General features: G+C 36.1%; 1 protein-coding gene across 2 annotated transcripts in view; it reads left to right on the top strand.

The window, feature by feature from the left end:
- Nucleotides 1-9,230: 9,230 nt before the first annotated feature.
- MAP3K13 (mitogen-activated protein kinase kinase kinase 13) overlaps nucleotides 9,231-19,257 on the top strand; it is an 81,147-nt gene continuing 71,120 nt past the window's right edge. For both annotated transcript variants that reach the window (XM_072962244.1, XM_031682437.2), the window contains exon 1: nucleotides 9,231-9,479. The gene's annotated coding sequence lies outside the window, so the exon portion shown is untranslated. The remainder of the gene's footprint in view (nucleotides 9,480-19,257) is intronic.

Consider the following 19,257-nt stretch of genomic DNA (forward strand, 5'->3'; position numbering starts at 1 on the left):
TGGTCATGGCCCACTAAATTAATCTTACAGTCCACTAATGGGTTGCAACTGCAGTTTGAAAAATACTTTCTCAAAAATCCCTTTATATATCATGTGAGTCTGTTAAAGAATGTATTTTCTGTCATCCTTTTGAATCTAGCAAATATTTGTTCACCTTAAAGTGGAAAAAAGGCATATTACACAGATGCTAAATATTTAGGGATGTAAATGCATTTGTTTTTCTTATTCTCATACTGAAAATTATTACTTGTATTACTTACTCTTTACCTTAAAAATATCAAAAAGTATGCAATAATTTAAAGATAAATGCAATCTTATGTGTGTTTGTATATTCTTAAAACAATTTTCTTTACAGCTTTATTGAGGTAAAATTGACATACAATGAGTTGCACATGTTTAAAGAGTACAGTTTGATGCATTTTGACATAAGGATACACCCATGAGCCTGTCACCACAATCAAGATAATGAACACATGTGGCACCCCTAGAGGCTTCCTCAGGCCCCTTTGTCTTCCTTCTGTGCCACCCTCCCCTTTACCTGGCATAATTTTGTTTTCTGTCACAGTACTTTAGTTTGTATTTCCTAGTATTATCTATATATACATTCATAAAGTATATAGTCTTTTTTGTTTGTTTGTTTGTTTGTTTAATGGAGGTACTGGAGATTGAACCCAGGCCCTCAGCCATGCTAAGCATGCGCTCTACACTGAGCTATCTGGTTTCTTTCATACAATATGATTACTTTTAGATTCATCTGTGTTGTAGCATGTATCAATAGTACATACCTTTTTATCACTGTGTGGATTTACCACTGTTTGTTCATTCACTTGTTGATGGACATTTATGTTGTTTTCGTTTTGGGACTATTACTGATCAAACTGCTATAAAGATTTGTGTGTAAATTTTCATATGGACTTTCATTCACTTGGGGTAAATTACCTAGGAGTGGAATAACTATATCATATGGTAAGTGTATGTTTAACATTTTAAGAAACTCGCTATGTTTTAATAGCTTCTGTTGCAGGAAAGATCGAACAACAGTTCTTTCACTGCAGTGGTTGTCTTCCTGACACCCTACCTCTAGTTCTCAGTGTATTCTTTCTGGTGGTGCATCTGGAGTATCTCCTTCTTAGGAGAGAATAACCTTTGTTCCATAAATTTATGAGATTATTACGTGTTAGATCTTTGTGGCCCCAAGCACTTAAAAAATTACCTCTTGCCATACTGAGTCAAAATCATTAAAACAAGTCTAACTGTGTAATTTATGGATAATGTGTTCTGTTAAATTCTTATTTTCCCAGCAACAACAACTTTGATTCTTTAAAACAAATATATCGAATATCTGGGTCTATCAAAAATAAATATTTCAGGTATCTCTTTTTTTCCTGGAGCTCTCTGCATATAGTCTGCCTAGGTGGTCCTGAACAATCTACTTCACGAAATAATTTCTAACAGATTGCTTTTCATTTGCCTGTTACTATCCTTACCACTATCACAGATCAGGCTGCCAGGCCTGTGGATTATTCACAGGCCTGTGGGTCATACCCTTCAAACGGACTTCTTCAGTAACTTTTTAAATGAGTAATTATACATATTCCCCAGAAAACATATCCAATTGTTTGGATGCTTCTTGTGTGAGACTCCCAGTTATTTTTCTCTTATAGGCAGACTAGTACAATGAGAGCATAGGTTCTGGAAACTGCTGCCCTTTTTTCTTTTAATTGAAATATAGTCAGTTTACAATGTCGTGTAAATTTCTGATGTACAGCATAACAGTTCAATCATATGCCCTTTTTTTTCAAACTGGCTTTGTGACTTCAAATTATTTAGCCTTCCTATGTTTCACATTCCTCCACTTAAAATGGAGATTAAAATACCTACTCAAAATTGTATTAATTAAATGAGATATTTATATAGGGCTCTTAGCACAATACTTGACATATAGTAAAGTTGATAAAAGTCACTGACTTTAAAATATCAAAGAGCTTGCTATTGAGAAGAAATGTTGGGTCTTAAGAATGTTGAACATGACAAAGACAATAATGAAGTACAAATACTATGTAAGAGTGAGAAAACAGAATTTGAAAGTTAATCTAGTGAAGTGTTGGCAGTATTAATGTCAAAAAAGGGACTCTCTTAGTTCAGGGAATCTGATATTAGGGTGTCTTGAGTATGACAGAAGAGAATTAATTAATGACATTGTATTAATAAGGACTCTTTTGGCTACCAGTGACAAAAAACTTGCATCAAACTGGTTTAGGCCCCCCAAAAAAGGATGGGGAGGGAATGGATTAATTGGTTTATGTAATTGAGAGATCTAGCAGAGTGACTAGCTTTAGACAGGACTGAAGTTAGATGCTCAGTTACTTTTGTCAGGAATCCTTTATCTCTCATATCTGCTTTCCTCTGCCCTATCTATGGACAAAGATGACAGTTCTCTACATACCTTATAGCTCATGTCCCAGTTAAACAGATATGCCTTCTCCCCAATAGTTGTAGCAAACATCGTGAGAACATGGGTGATTCTCATTGGCTGGCTGAGATCATGTGTCTGTCTTTTCACTGATCATTATGACCCACCAGGTGAGTTGGCCAGCTTTGTGCTACATGTTCACTCTTGAAGCCCTACCCTCAGGTGGGGTTGGCTTCATCTGAACCACTTGCACTGAGAGTGGAGGAGAGATGGTTTTCTCAAATGAAGAAGATGCAGGGCTAGACTTAAAATAATGGCAATTTTTCACTATTTCTATGTTTTGATCTTCAATTGTGTTACATGCATTATGAGGCTAAAGTGGAAATGCCAACTTGTATCTTGCTAAAGAAGGGGGAAATGAAAATGGAATCAGAAGAATAGAAGTTAAATGGTTAACTTTTTTACATGACCTCTCAGAAAGTAGTACAAATTCTATATGGATGAATAAAACAATATATAAAGCATTTTTTACTCTTTCAATATGTAAAGTGCCTTTATTACTGAAGATATTATTTTTAGTCCCACAACGGTTTGGTTTATGTAACTTGCCAGAATGTGTATGTTATGGAGTGGTGTATTTCAGGGATGTTAAATATTTTATTGAGAAATCCATTTGCTTTTGATTTAATTTTAGTGCATTTTCATTATCAATCAGAGAATTCTTACATCCCTTGTTTGTAATCATCCTTTCTACAGGGATAATACATTAAAACTTCATTAAGCTGTTAAGATTTACTTCTAAATAGCATATAAACTCTCTAAGCAATTACTTTTCTCCAGTTAACTAGATGTTTTATTATCCTTTGATTAAAAAATATTAGACTTCAAATCCACTTAACTCACAATATTCTTCAAAGTTTGCCATAATTACATGTATTTTTAGGGTTTTTATCATAAAGATAGATGATTGTAGAATTTAACAACATGAGGCTTTCATCTTTTTAAAAGTTAATAGATATGTATTTAGTATAAATTTTTATTTGTAGTCTACTTTTTCTAAAAAGATTTGAAGTGCTTATCACGAAATATATATATATATATAGCAAGGTTAACAAAGGGAAAATCAAACCCCAAACAAGGAAGATAAAACAAAAATGAAAACCATGAAAAGCTAAAATAAACTGTATATAGATACAGATAGATTGATAGATTTGAGCATAAAGTTGGCTCTGAGCGTCCCACCAAGGACAAAAAAAAAAATGGCATTTCAGTGGATTACACTGCTGTCATCTAAAAGGTAGATGCCTAATAATTCTTTAAGAACAGAAAACTTTCCCCTGGTCCTGAGTTCTAAAACCAATTCCTCATGTGAATTTATTACATGTGAGACGTCATGCAAGATAATAGAGAATGTAAAGGCAGTATGACTGTTCCTTATAATAGTTCTTGATGAAATTAAGGCCATAACATAGAAGTGTAACTCAGTAATAATGCTTCTGCTAAGGAGTACCAGGCTAATGATATTTAGGTAGCATGTAGCTTTCTGATGATCTCCCTTGTTGCAAGGACAGATTTTAGTAATACTTATATGTTTTTCCTTAGATGTTTCTTAAATATTATTTTCTCAGATAAACATTTAATTACAGCTAGATAACAACAACAACAACAAAGTTGAAGTAATAGTCGGCTGAGGTCTTTGAATATTGAAACTGTTGTTTGAGGAGCCATAGACTTTGAAAACAGGGAAAGTTAGGGCCAGAGTTCTGGTATGGCAGTGGAGAATTCCGACTAGTGTCCTCACCTATTAGACACATTGTTTAATGTGTTAGTTCATACAAACTACATCTTTATGTAGAAAAATTTAGTTGGTTTTTTTTTTTTTTGATAAAGAGAATTTTTGTTCACCTTGCTTAACTTCGTGAGGGTTTTCCCCCTCTCACCTGAATTCAGGACCTCAGAGAGTATTCCCCAGCCTCCCCAAGGAAATTGATTTGGATAGGCTTTTCTTTGGGAGATGTGTCACTAGTACATCTTTTTAAAATGTCCAGCAAAAGTCTGTTCAAGCTTTATCATAAGCAAAATAAAGCTTTATTTTGTTTATTCTTTTCTGTGTCTTTTATTCCTGAATCTACATAGTTACTGAAATTTCCTTTGTTAAGAGAGTAGAAGGGCCCATGGCATTTAAATTAAAACAATAATAAAACAAAAACAGTTACCAGTGTCATTCACTGAGTACCACAGGTACTCTCCTGAGGTGTTTACATGTGTTATTTAACTTTCACATAATAGGCAAAGCCTATTATTATCCCCACTTTATTTTTCTTCCAGCTTTATTGAGATATAATTGACATACAACACTGTATGAGTTTGAGGTGATTTGACTCACATTCATCATGAAATTACTACAATAAGTTAAGTTAACAACTATCATTTTATATACATAGAAAAGGAAAAAAAAGATAAATATTTTTCCTTCCTTGTGATTAGATCTCTAAGGATTTACTCCCTTAACAACTTTCATCTGTAACATACAACAGTGCTAATTATAGTAATCATGTTGTCCATTTTATCCTTAGCACCTATTTATCACATAACTGGAAGTTTGTACCTTTTGACCACCTTCATCACCATACAAAGATATTGCATTATTAATAACTATATTCCCCACACTGTACATTTCATCCTCACTTTAATAATGAGAAACTGACACTCAGGTTTATCTGAACTTACATTAACTAATAAATGACAGAGTCAGGATTGGAACCCAGATCTCTTCACTAGCTTTGAACCAAGCTGGTTACCTGTGAAGGAAATCTGAACCTTCATGCATTAGCATTGAGGTCATTATACTTTCTTTTTCCTGGTATTTATGACAAAAATTGCCACTGAGTTATACTACTTTGGACTTCTCGTAGATTCTGGTTTAAATGAGTCATTTTCCTTAAAAAAAAAATTTTTTTTTCTGAAGGAAAAATCCAACTCTAGAGTTGCTCATATTTATATAGCAGAATATTGTACCTAAACTTCTTAAATTTTTTCCTGATAATGAGTTTCTAATATTTTCTTGAGAAAGGAGACCATAGTCATCTTCTGGCCATTATCGAAATTTGAAGCGTTTCATTTGGTTTGTGAAAGAGCTTACGCATTTTGATAATGGTTTTGCAGTCCTCCATACTTAGTATGCCCACATGCTGAGATGAAAAGTTACTCGTGATGATGGGACTTGGTTTAATATCTCTAGAGGTGCAGTGTTCCGTTCAGTAGCCACCAGCCATATGTGACTATTTATTTTTCAATTTAAATACATTAAAATTAAGTAAAATTTAAAATTCAGTTCCTCAGTTATAAACGCACATTTCAAATGCTGAGTTGCCACATGTGGCTACTGTAAGAGACAGTGAAAATTATAGAACATTTCCATCATTACAGGAAATTCTCAGGAAGTATTGCTCTAGGACATTCATTTTTCATGGCCCCCTCTCCCTACCTTCCAAATTCTGTCCCCACAATAACACTGGCCTCCTTTAAGAATAATCTGTGCAGTTTCTGTAGTTTGGGGATACAACTTATCTTCCCAGTGATTTCCCATGATATCTGACGTAGAGAAATTTTTGTTGGCACAGTTGATATTTCTGTGCTTATGAGGAGGCATGCTAACCCAGACTAAGTTCATCTTACTAAAATGGCAAGTCTGTAGAACCAGCTAATTTTTATTTGCCTGATTATATATTAAACCAACATCTTAAGTGGCTGTTATTAGAACCATTTATATACTCTGTTTTGTTGAATTCCTTCAGAGACCTATCCTGATTCCTAGTGAACTGATTGAGTAATGATGTTGCTGTCAAACTTTACAGCGAACATGTTAGCTTCTGTAACAGATCTGGCCACCTCAGTGACATGTTCCACAAAGAGGTTGCCTCTCTATTAGTTAGTCTGTATTATTTGGAAGGTTTGTTTTTGTTTTTGTTTTTAAATCCAGTTCTTTCAGTGTATTCTATTGGCTTTGGTTAGTATTGAAGGAAACAGAGATGTCTTCTTTCCATTTGTGGTTCTAAAATAATCTTGGGACAGAGACATATTGATTGATACAGGTCAGTGTGGTGCACTCAGGCCTACTAGGAACGTACCAGTACTGTACTGGTCTTGAGCACACGCATCTCACATGGGTAAATTTCTTTCGTCTGTCTTTTCCATAATGATATTCTACAGTAAGCTCCTTTACAGAAATTTGTTGAATATGTTGTTTGCCAATGATATTCTATTGCTTGAGTATATAGAACAGTATACTGAACATCTTTGCTGTGTGTAAAGTAATCCTGGAAAGTTTTTTTTTCCCCAAATAAGGTAAGCAGTGAGAAGTACTTACTAGTGTCAGGTTTGAACCCTTCAGAACCACACAGAAACAGGCAACCACTTTTCTTCTCTCGGCTGTACAAATAATCTGATTGAGAGATACAGTAGATACCTATTCAGAATGTTTTTGGTCACTGGACACCTTATAACCAAGGCCTTATATTAACCACTGTTGTTCCAGTTTCAAGGATTTGAAGCTGTTTCCCAAGTTTAAAAAAGTTGTGATCAGTATTAGTAAATTGTTGGTAATTATGAAGTGAAATTATGGGGTACAAAGGCAGTAAATTATATTAATCTCTAGTTTTGTGTAGCTTTGAAAAAATTTAAAATGAAGAGCAGAAAAGGTCACAAGTTATTTTATTTTTGCCTCTGAGTTGTATGAGTTTCTTATGTATTTTGGAAATTAACCCTTTATCAGATACATGGTTTACAAATATTTTCTCCTATTCGGTAGGTTGCCTTGTCATTCTGTTGATTGAAACTTTTTAGTTTGATGTAGTCCCACTTGTCTATTTTTGCTTTTGTTGTCTATGCTCTTGGTGTCATTTGAAGAAATCATTGCCAAGACCAATGTCAAGAATGGGCAAGGGACTTGAACAGTTCTCCAGAAAAGACATACAAATGGCCAATAGGTATATGAAAAGATGGTGCCCAACATCATTATTAGAGAAATGCAAATCAAAATCACAGTGAGATATCACCTCACATCTCAGATGGCTATTGTTTTTTTAGAAAGATAACAAGTATTGGGAAGGTTGTGGAGAAATTGGAATCCTTGTACAATGTTGATGCCAGTGTAAAACAGTGCAACAGCTATGAAAAACAATTAGGCGATTTCTCATAAAATTAAAAATGGAACTACCATATGATCCAGCACTCTCATTTGTGAGTATATATATCCAAAAGAATTAAAATCAGGATCTTGAAGAGATATCTGCACTCCCATGTTTATTGCCCCACTATTCACAGTAGCCAACATATGGAAACAAGCCAAGTGTCCATCAACAGATGAATGGGTAAAGAAAATGTATACAGTGTATACAATGGAATATCATTCAGCCTTAAAAAGGAAATCCTTCCATTTGTGATGACATGGATGAACCTGGAGGACATTATGCTAAGTGAAATAAGCCAGTCACAAAAAAAGACAAATACTGCATGATTCCACTTACATAACGTATCTAAAATAGTCAGACTCATGGAAGCAGCGAATACAGTAGTAGTTGCCAGGGGCTGGAGGAGAGGGAAATGGGGAATTTTTATTCAATGTGTATAAAGTTTCAGCTATGCTAGGTGAGTAAGTTCTAGAGGTCTGCTATACAACCCATTTCCATATAGTTAACAGCATAGTATTGTACTGTGCATGTCAAAATTTGCTAAGAAGTAGCTCTCGTGTTAAGTGTTCTTAACACAAAAACTAACAGCAATAATAACAAAAACCCAAAGAACACAAGGAACTTTGGGAAATATTGAATAAGTCTACTCCCTTGACTATGATTATAGTATCATGAGTGTTTGCATAGCTCCAAGCTCATCAAACTGTACACATTAAATATATGTAGTTCTTTGTATATCAATTATACTTCAATAAAAGTGTTAAGATCTTTAAAATAAGAAAAACTTCAAATGTTATGAGCTCTTTGGGGGAATTTAATACAGCTTTTTTTGTTATTAGTAATAAGGCGTCTTACTAAAACCAAAATGTGCTCAAAGAAACATTAAGAGCTCTTTTGGTAAAATGACTAACTAAATAAAAAAATCTTAAAAAAAAAAAGCTCTTTTGGAGCTGTGCCTTGATTGAATGTCAGAAGTTTAATAAACCAATGAGGAAATGTGCTACCCTTATTTAAATGTAGCAATAAATTATTCTTCCACGCCTACTTTTGATTCATCACAAATGTCAGCAAGCTGATATTATTCTACAAAACAATTACATTTATGTAATGTTTTCTTATATATTTCCTTAATCACTAAGTTATTATTCCCATTTTTTCCCTCTACTATTTTGCTTTTACAAGTCTTGGTGTGCAAGGCATATGTGCCTACTGGGCACCAGTTTTAGAAACTTACTTCTCTGATATGTTTTTATCACATCAGATCAGGCACATTGTAGAACAGCAAGAAAAGGGTTAAAGAAAATAGCTCTAATGAATAAAAGATTGCCGTTATCTTCTATATGCACTTTTGGTAGCACTGATTCCATCGAAATTCTATTTTGATTCCTTCATTCAATAGCAGTAACACTGTTCTCATGACTATCACAGCTTGAAACACACGCACGCGCGCGCGCGGACACACACACACACACACACACACACACACACCCTTCTCAGGCTGCCAGTCTGTCCTAAGGCAGTAGCAGACGCCTGATTGGTGGAGTCTGTTTATTCTGTGACCAGATTCCTTCTAAAAGAAGGCAGGCCATGACTGCCTGAAGCCTATTGGTCGAGGCTGCTCTGGACCCTCCCTTTCTTTTTCACGGCACACACCACAGCGAAGTCTGTGCGGAATCCTAAACCAGCCCAATTTACATCCATTCATGAATCTGTGACGTCAGCAAGCCTTCGGGTCCTTTGCGGTGGGCTGGAGGATTGTGTGGGTGGAATCCCCCTCCCCCTTATTTTTCTAATTCTGCAAGGCTTTCTAAATTAACCTTCCATCTTTTAAAAGCAAGAAAATGGAACGGCATGTGTAGGAATTCTTCATTGTTGTGAGTATCGCACTCTGTTTTTCTGTTTCATCAGCATTTATTTCACAAGGACAGATGGAGAACGTATTTGTGATTTGAAGTGATTAGAAAACTGGTATTATTGAGGGAGACATGGTGAGAGAGATAGGCAGAGACAGAGGCAAAGAGAAACCTGAAACCCGGTTACAGCTAGGAGCGTCTGAAACTGACAGCTGGTTTTCCTTTGCTTGTCTGCCTGCTAGACGTGGACATTTTTCATTTACGGTTCTGCACGTTACCTCTGGATGCTGGCTTGGCTTTCCTTAAAGGGAGATTCATCTCTTGGAGAGATGATGTGAATTGCATTAAAGGAAAAACCCAGAACTGGAACCAGAAAGGTGCTGGGGAAAGCCGGGCCAGCTAGCCGGAGCAGGTTCTATCCTGCTGAGCACTTGCCTTCCTTTCTGCCGTCCTTTCTGTTGTTTCTCACCCTTCACCTTGCCTTTGTTTCATAGTTGTATAACAGTCAATGTCTTGGGATTGCAGGTTGGAGACGGTGAATACTAGTCCAACCTTTTTTATTTTACCCCCCAAAATCTTTTATTATGGGAGCTATATAGTAGTGTATTTATACATATTTGTAGCTCTTTATGTCATTCTATAGATTTTATGTTTTCAAAAACCTAAAGCCTGCACCAGAGGCAAAAGGGGAATTATCCTTAAATTGTGATTTATTTAACATCCCCTAATGAAAACTAGGTGGTTTCTTAGTATATCCCATAATTATATGCATAGAAATGCACATGAGCATTTTTCTAAGATGAAATTCCCAGTGAAAATCATTCACTCCGCTGTGTCTGGGAAACACGGAAAACTTCAGATATGTTCCAGGTATGAAGTTGATTTGATAGTTTGCTTGGAGTTTTAACAAAAGTTAGTATTTGTAACTGAATTTGTTCTCTAAGGCGCTCAGGCTGATTCTGGTGAAAGTTGTGGTCGTCAAGAAGAGAGATGTGACATCGTGACATGTTCCGCCCCTGGGGCAGCTCCTCAACCCACATAATCTTTTCCAGCTGCCTCACTTTGAGCAGTTTGTATTCTGGTCAGCAGCATATACCTGGTTGTTTCCAGTGAGAGAGAACACAAAATGTCAGTTGTTTTGTTTTTTTTTAGATCATTCAGCCTTGTCATGTTTACCTTGTATAATCAATACTTAGCTTTGAGATTTTAATATTATAATCTCATGAAACAGGGTTCCTAAATTATGGCTCTAATGATATCTTTTGAATTATTCTTATCAATGAATCTTCCAACTGTAAACTCATTTCATTTCAAAATTACCTGAGGATTTGAAATTTTACTTCTCATCTTGATATTGCCTTCACTCGTTTTGTTTTTTTTTTTGAGTACATTTGAACTCACTAGAGTTATAGAAGGAAAACCTCTACCTGATTCTAAATCAGATTTTTGTCCTATACTTAGACAACTGTGATGTCATATTTTGCTATTTTTTATCTGCTGGGTTAAATAAATGACACAGTTCCCTATATTTATAAACTCCTAGACTTATTTCAGTGTTTTTCATGTATGTACCTTCAGAGACTTTGTTGAAAGGAACAATTTCAAAGTTATTTTAAATTATTAAAGTCTACTAAATCACTGCTAGATCAAAAGACTGAATCCTTAGGATTTTTTTTTAAATGTGTCTACATAATCAAACTCATCTTAGGATATGTTCATCAGACTCTATCTTTTATATACATTTTGCCAAAGAGAGCTTTATTTCCATGAAAGAAATACAGTCTGCACTTTGGATTTATTAAAGTAAAGCTATCCCTTTAAGGTGCAAAGTGGGTATAGAATCTCCCTCTCTCTCTCTCCACTCCTAGTGGCTGTATTCTAGATTATATTTATTTTCATGTATAGTGTAGTTGTAGGGGAAAAAAACAATAACTCTTAATTGTTTAATATCAAACAATAAAATCCTGTGTATCAGTGACTATCAATAGATGGCTTTCTGTTTAAAAATTGAAGCTACTCCAGAAGTAGGAATTTATTTATTTAGTAAACAAAGTCAGTCAAACCAGAGCCATGTCCTGGGGAGCTGTCAAAAGAATGGTTCCTAAGGGCCAGAGGCCACATCCACTGGTATATGACGGAACAACCATACTTTGAATGGCAGAACCGGTCAGTTTGGTTTGCACTGTCTACCTGTCCTCTCTATGTGCTACAGCTGAATTAACTGCCTGGGAAGCTCAAATGAATCAAGATTGCCACGAAGACCAATTCTGCCAGGTGGCAGCCTGATTCTGATAATTTTGATTAAAATAAAAAATATTCATCAAGAACACTCTTTTACTTTAAAAAAAAAGTCATTTAAAAGATATCACATTCCTATTCTGTGTCAGTTATTATTCCTTAAGGATGTGGGGTAGAGGAAGAATTAGAGAATGCCATCTTTACACCTAAGGAATCTAGAAGGTAAGATACCATACACTTAAGAGTGTTGTGGTTCAGAAATTGGTTTCTTTAAATAGACACTGAGATTAGAATTACCTTAGGAACTTCCTGTCTCTCTTTCCTATCCAGTGGTTTTTAGAACGTTCATAGAGTTGTTCAACCATCACCACAGTGAATTTTAGAACATTTTCATCATTACAGAAAGAAACCCCGTAACCATTAGCAATCACTCCTCATTTCCCCTCAACCCTCAGCCCAGGGTAACCACTAATGTTTCTCTACACTTAGAAATCTTGCCTATTCTAATCATTTCTTATAAATGAAATCATACAGTATATGGTCTTTTGGACTACAGTTGATCCTTGAACAATGGTGGGGGTGGGGGCATTGATCCAAGTATAATTACACTTTGCCCTTTGTATCTGCAATTATTCCGCATCCTTGGATTTGCCCAACCATGGACTGTGTAGTACTGTGGTTTTCACTTTTGAAAAATTCCGGGTATAAGTGGACCTGCACAATTCAAAGCCATGTTGTTCAAGGGTCAACTGTAGCTTCATTTAACTTAATATAAGATTTTCAAAGTTTTTCCATGTATCAGTGCTTCATTTTTTATTGCTGAATAGTATTCCATTTTATCCATTCATCAGTTGATGGACATTTAGGTTGTTTCCAAACGCTTTTGGGCTTCTGTGGCTGCTATATGAATAATACTGCTATGTACATTTATGTACAGGTTTTTGTGTGTTCACTTCTTTGGGGCATACATCTAGGAATGGAATTGCTAGGTCATATGATAGCTATATGTTTAACGTTTTCAGGATTTTCTAAAAACTATTTTGCAAAGCAACAGCACCATTTTGCATTCCTACTAGCAATATATGAGGGTTTCAATTTCTCCACATCCTCATCAATAATTATTATCTATCTTTCTGATAAGAGTGATCTTAGTGAGTTTGAAATCGTATCACATTATGGTTTTGGTTTATATTTCTCTAATGGCTAATGGTGTTTACCATCTTTTCATGTGCTTATTTATTTGCCATCTGTATTTCTTTTTTGGAGAAATATGTAGTCAGATCTTTTGCCCACTTAAAAATTGGGTTATTTATCTTTTTATTATTGAGTTTTAGAGTCCTTTTATATATTCTGAGTAAAAATTCTTTAATAGGTATATGGTTTGTGATTATCTCATTCTATGGGTTGTCTTTTGACTTTCTTGATATTGTTTGCAGCACCAAATTTTAATTTCTATAAAGTTCAATTTATCTATTTTTTTGGTCATTTTTTATTGTGCTTTTGGTGTCATATCTAAGAAGGCTTTACCTAACCCAAGGTTATGAAGATTTACTCCTGTGTTTTCTTCGAAGGGTTTAATAATTTTAGCCATTACATTTAGGTCTCTGATCCATTTTAAGTTATGTTTTGTGAATGATATAAAGAAGGGTTCAGCTTTATTCCTTTGAATGAGGATATTCCAGCAATATTTTTTGAAAAGACTGTTCTTTTCCCCATTGAATTGTCTTGGCACCCTACCAGGAAGTTAAAAAAAAAATACTGATACCATGTTCCCGCCTCCAGAGATTTATATTTAATTGGTCTGTGGTGGGGGCCAGACATCTGCCTTTTACAAAAACTCCCCTCCCAAAAAAAACCTCCCCAGATGATTCTAATGTACAGCCAGAAATGAAAACTATTGGTATGGACAGAGGGTTAGTCTTCGAAAAGAAGAGAGACACTATTTCTAAATCAGGATACAGGATGAGTGAAGATATAGTATTCTGATATGGAAAAGAGGGAAGAGAGGAAAATTAAGATTCATACCAGAAAGCATTGATTTTCTTGCTAAGTAGGTGTTAGTCACTTTCAAAGAGTGAGAACATCATCAAAGCTTAGTGAAATATGTTAAAGGCAGAGAAGGAGCTAACACTTACTAAGCAACTTCTACATTTCTGTAAATCTGCTAGGAGCTTTTACATACATTATTTCATTTCAAATATAATCCTTACGGTATGAGGTAGATACTGTAACTCCCATTTTACAGATGAGAAAACAGGCCCAGAAAGTTTGCTGACTCAGCCAAAGATACCAGGTAGTGCACATTATACCCAATTTTTAAAGCCAGCTCTAAGTCTTAGTCACATTCTCTTTTTTCTGTATACCATGAATTTTGAGCATTGAATCCTATCATGAATTGTGACTGGTCTGGTCCAGCATGAATCTAAAATCTTTTCTAGTAAAGCTCTGGACTGGACAAAGAGTAAAATAAGTTGGACCGTGGGGGTAATACAGGGTTAAGTGTTGGCACAGCAAGTGCAGTGGAAGATAAGAGGGTGGGGATAAATGAAAATTACCATGTGATGGCTAATCATGGAGCCCAGGCTAGCTATACTCTGCCTAGGTGTAGCTGGAAGGAAAATTCTTAAGAGGACAGAGGGCTGATACACTGGGCATGGGAGAATGCCTAAAGGGAATGATGGGGAGACCAGGGAGGAAACAAGGATACGTCAAATAGAATCAGCAGGTGTAGAAGTGTTGTCATTCATTTAACAACAAATACTTATTGAGCATTTACTATATGTTCTAGGTACTGGGGACCCAGCAGTAGAAAAAAATAGACAAAAACTCTTGCCCTCTTGGGGGCTTATTTTATTGCAGAGGACGAACAATAAGTAAATTATGTTTAGACAGTGATAAATGTTAAGGTGAAAAATGAAGATGTGAGGGGAATAGAGAGTGCTGGGTGGGGTAAAATCAAAAGGGATCTTTTCATCATTTGGTTTATGTGCAGATGCAGATTTCTCAAGGAGATTAAGGAAACATCAAACTGAGGGGTTGACCATGCCAGGCACTTTGAGTATACAAGGAGAGCATTTTCTAAGTACTAACTCAAAGCGAGTGTTTGATATTAACTTTTTTCCACCACTTTATACCCTGTGCCTGGCACAGAGTAGATACTTCATAAACGTCTGTTTATTGGCTAAGTACCTTTTGGGGGGATTAGTGATTTTTCCACTGGTTGGAGGCCAGGGCAGGGATGGTGCTTGGGAAATTTTTTCAAACTCTGCTTGCTGACCTAATAGGATAGATCCTTCTAAGTATGCATGTGAGTGTATGTGTGTATGGGGGAGGGAGCCCTTCCATAATGTCACAACTGAGAATCACTGCATGGTGAGGTATAGTTAGTAAGGTGGATGTGTTCTGGTGTTCAGATGAATTGGGCAGAGAACCATCAGCGTAGTGCATGCTGGTGACACTTGAATTTCTTTTGCTTTCTACACTTTAGCAGGAGATTCACATGTATTACCTGGAACAGAGGGAGAATTGAACCCTTAGTGTATAGTAAAATTTTTAATACTGAGGTTCTATTATGCAACGATTTATCTGCCTTCTTTATCTAAAAGATTACTTATATTAAATGTATAAAATCAACAAGTTTTCTGTTCACCTGCTGTAAGGCACAATGATGCAATGGAAAAAGAATTAGACTAAGACTGTAAGGACCTGTGTAGCAGTCTCAGGTTATCCTTAGCAAGATTCCAATTCTCTCAGCTTCTTAAAATTTTTCCTCAGCTTTGGTTTTAATATATGAGATGAATAAATTGTTTTTAGTGATCTCCAATATCCTTTCTAACTCTCACATTGTTAGGATTCTTGAAATCTGGCTATTACCTACATCAAATAGGCAAGTGACAATTTGTAAGACAATCAGGTTAAAATCTACCTCTATTTCAGTTCTTTCATATTACTTTTATAGAAGTTTAACCCCCGTGGGATGCTACCATAGCGGAGAGGAAAAAGTGTCAGGAATGTTTCAGACGGAGATATCTGGGTGAGATATAGAAAGGTTAAATCACTTTCAGATTTGCCTAGGGACTTCCCCATACAGAGGAAATAGAGTCCTGATGAGATCTGACTGTGCCACCTTTAGGCATGCTCGTTATAAATGTGATTTGTCTTGGCCATTGTTCTTTGTAGTCAGGAGACAGCTTCCATTAGGCTAGTGATGTGGCGATCTGGGCTATTGGGGCATGTGGCAACAGATAATCTAATAACCTCAGTTTGGTTGTCTCATGTAGCCTTTTCCTTGATCTGAATTTTTTTTAGTGCTTTTAAGAAGCAGGACTCATCATGTTGGCTCTTTCTGTCCATCTCTCACTACCTCCTGTGATTCTTTAATTCAGGCTGAAGCGTGGTGAAGGATGGAAGACTGTAGTGATTAAGAAAATGAAGACTAACTAAATCCATAAATGGTTTTGTCAGGCTTTGAAAAAATAAAATTTTGATATTTTCTGTGAGAATTGCTAGCCTTTGAAAATTATTCTTTTCACAGTTCTCCAGATAGCAAATTGGCAGATGGATTGGTGTTTTGAGTTTGCAGATTTTGTCAAAGAAAAAAGATACATTTTTAAAATTATAAAAACAGAAAAACCTCTTTTTCATTTTTGTGCTCACTTCCTCTGGTCTCAAATTTTTCTTATGTCCTTTTTCATTTCCATAGTAGTTAAGCAGAGGAGTCTAATGTCTAATCCTAACAGCTATAATAATTTCATGTTGTGGTTTCATTTAGTAACAATGCTTATATGTGTAGCAGTGTGGTTAAAAACATCTTGCAAAAAGCAATTATGTATAATTAAGTGATGTGATAGAGATATTTGCTAACGTTAAGGTGTTAATCCCATTGCAATATATAAATGTATCAAACCAACACATTGCACACCTTAAACTTAAGCAATGTTTTATATCAATTATATCTCAATAAAAAATTTTAAAAGAGAGGAAAAAAGCAATCATGTATTGCAGGGAAACCCTAAGAGAATGTGTAGTAATTGCAATTTTAATTATTTTAAAAATTTAAGGAAAAACAATATAGGATTTCCCACTGACAGATGGTAATTGTCTTCAGTGTGCTAATTTGAATTGTGAATTCCTGGGCTGGGGGTAATTGCAGAATTCAGCAGTATTAGGAGGACATTTAATGAAATTCTAGATTCCCAAAAAGCCAGAGAAGTGAAAGAATGAGTTGATTTAAAGTGAAAGGCTCAAGAAATACCCAAAGACAAAGGAGTGGAGAAGGTGACGGAGGAAAAGGAAAGCAGAGCTCAGGGAGACTGGCTGAGCTGATGGCTCACCTGCCCAGGCAGGTGGCAGCAAGGACAGCAGTTTCCACCTTAAACCAAAGAGAAGGGATCTGAGACCCAGACCAAAACAGACTCTTAGAGTCCTAAAGAGGGCTGTCACAGTTGCTGTTACTAAAGAGGGCTCAATTTGCAAAATAAGCCCTCCCTGGAGGCTTCTTATTACCCCTGAGGCACTGTGCCTGCATTTCGAGTAGCTGTTCCTCCTGTCTTTAATGGGAGACATTAGGCTATCTGCAGGCGTGGATAACCATGGATAATTGAGATTAGTGAGATCAAGCCCACCAAAACACAAAGCCGTGATTGCTTTTTCCAGAGAAAATAATCTTTTGATTAAAGTGAGATTAAGCATTTTACTAATTACTCACCAATTATTTCCTCTCACATAACAAATTTAAACACATGTTCATACTAAGAAGAAACAGATGCAACATACCTTTGGATATTTCCAGTCACTACCAGACCTAAATTACAGATTCATTTTGAATCTTTGCTACATTCAAAACTCCTTGGAAATACCCACCTGATATTGCAGCTGCTGGGGCTCAAGAGCCAATGTGAAAAGAAATTTTACTACTTTGCCAGGTTCTCCCTCATCCATCCCTCCCCCGCCCCCCATTTCTGGCCATTTTTTAACAGAACCCCTTCCATCTGTTTGTCTAACCAAAATAACTGAACATTTGCTTTATACTGCTTGTGTTAGTGATCAGAGCTAGGCACTAATCTAATCCTTAAGTATTCTCAGAGACCTGTAGACCAGAGTAGATTTCTTGGAGAAAGAAAATCAATCACATAACCCTTCATATTTTCTTAGTCCTTTATATGATCATTTCTCCAATCAGGGCTCTGCCATAACACGTTGAAATAGCACTCACTCTCCATCACCTGCTCTCCTTTGATCAAAAAGTTATCTACATTGATAAAGATTTCTTTTAACTGAATCTTATACCTTTGATACTGGCCTTTGTTAGTATCAGACTGCTTTTGTCACAGATTGTCTTTGTCTTTTTCCTGCTAAATATTTAAAAGGCCGAGGAATAGTTTTAAAAACAAGGACCAGCGAGCCACCCCAATTCTAAGAGCCTTGGACCAGGGCTGGAAATTAAAGAAGAATGGCCAAGAGAACTTCACTCTTAAGAGGGAGCAGAGGGGCCCCTGTTAAGGAAAAGGATGGCTCTCCAAGGAGGTACCTGTCCAGATAACTGTGCTACTTTAAAACTGCACCAAGCTCACAAGCAATATGAAATGGTCATTGTGATTTACCCAAAGTGCATATGGCTTGTACCTAAAAATGTCTTTGTGCTGGAGAATAGTCATGTGTTTGAGCTGACTGGGCTGGACTTGAAAATTTAGGGTGAGGAAACTGTAGTCTCAAGGCTTCTATCTTCTAAGAGAAATCTCCAGTTCATTCTTGAGTGGTCATAGCCAAGGATTTGCCAAAGACTTAAAAACTAAGTTTGGGGGCCTTTCCTTTCACTGCTGTAAATATTTTATTTTTCACCACAGGTGACTAAAAAGTTAAAAAATATATATATTTCTTTGACACTTTTTCCCAAGCAGATTCTCTTTCTGAGGGGTATAATTAATAAAATACAGTTTATGAAAATGTGCTCAATAAGACTTTTTGCAAATACTTCAGCTGTAGATCCTTTTATAGAGGGTGCCTAAATAACAAGAGAAAAAAACCTTTTTTTCCCTCTATTTCTGTTTCTCAGTTGACCCATCCACATTAGCCTCCCCCACTAACCACAACTAGGTCTAACCGTCCTGGCTAGCTTACGTGCCTCCACAAAGCTGGCCCTATACAGTAAGAAGGATTTTTTTTTTTGATGACCTATAAATTGATTATATTTTTCCTCCCTTTTTCAAAAATAAGATGCATTTGCAATTTAAAAAGCATTAATCCTGCAAGAGACCTTCCAGCTAACACACTGGTTCTCAAAATGTGGTTCTCGGACCAGGAGCACCAGCATCACCTGGGAACATGTAAGAATTGCACATTCTCAGGCCACTCCCCAGATGTTCTGAATCAGAAATGCTGGGGGTGGGGTCAAGCATCTGTTTTAACCAGCTGGCTAGGAGATGCTGATGCATAGTAAAGTTTGAAAATCCTTGATTTATATCAGAGCTTCTCATAATTTGAATACACATGGGAATCACCTGAGGATTTTGTTAAAAAGCAGATTCTGATTCACTTAATCTGGGGTAACTTTGTCAGCATT

Source organism: Vicugna pacos, chromosome 1 (assembly GCF_048564905.1).
Source record: "Vicugna pacos chromosome 1, VicPac4, whole genome shotgun sequence".
In the NCBI taxonomy this organism is placed as follows: Eukaryota; Metazoa; Chordata; class Mammalia; order Artiodactyla; family Camelidae; genus Vicugna; species Vicugna pacos.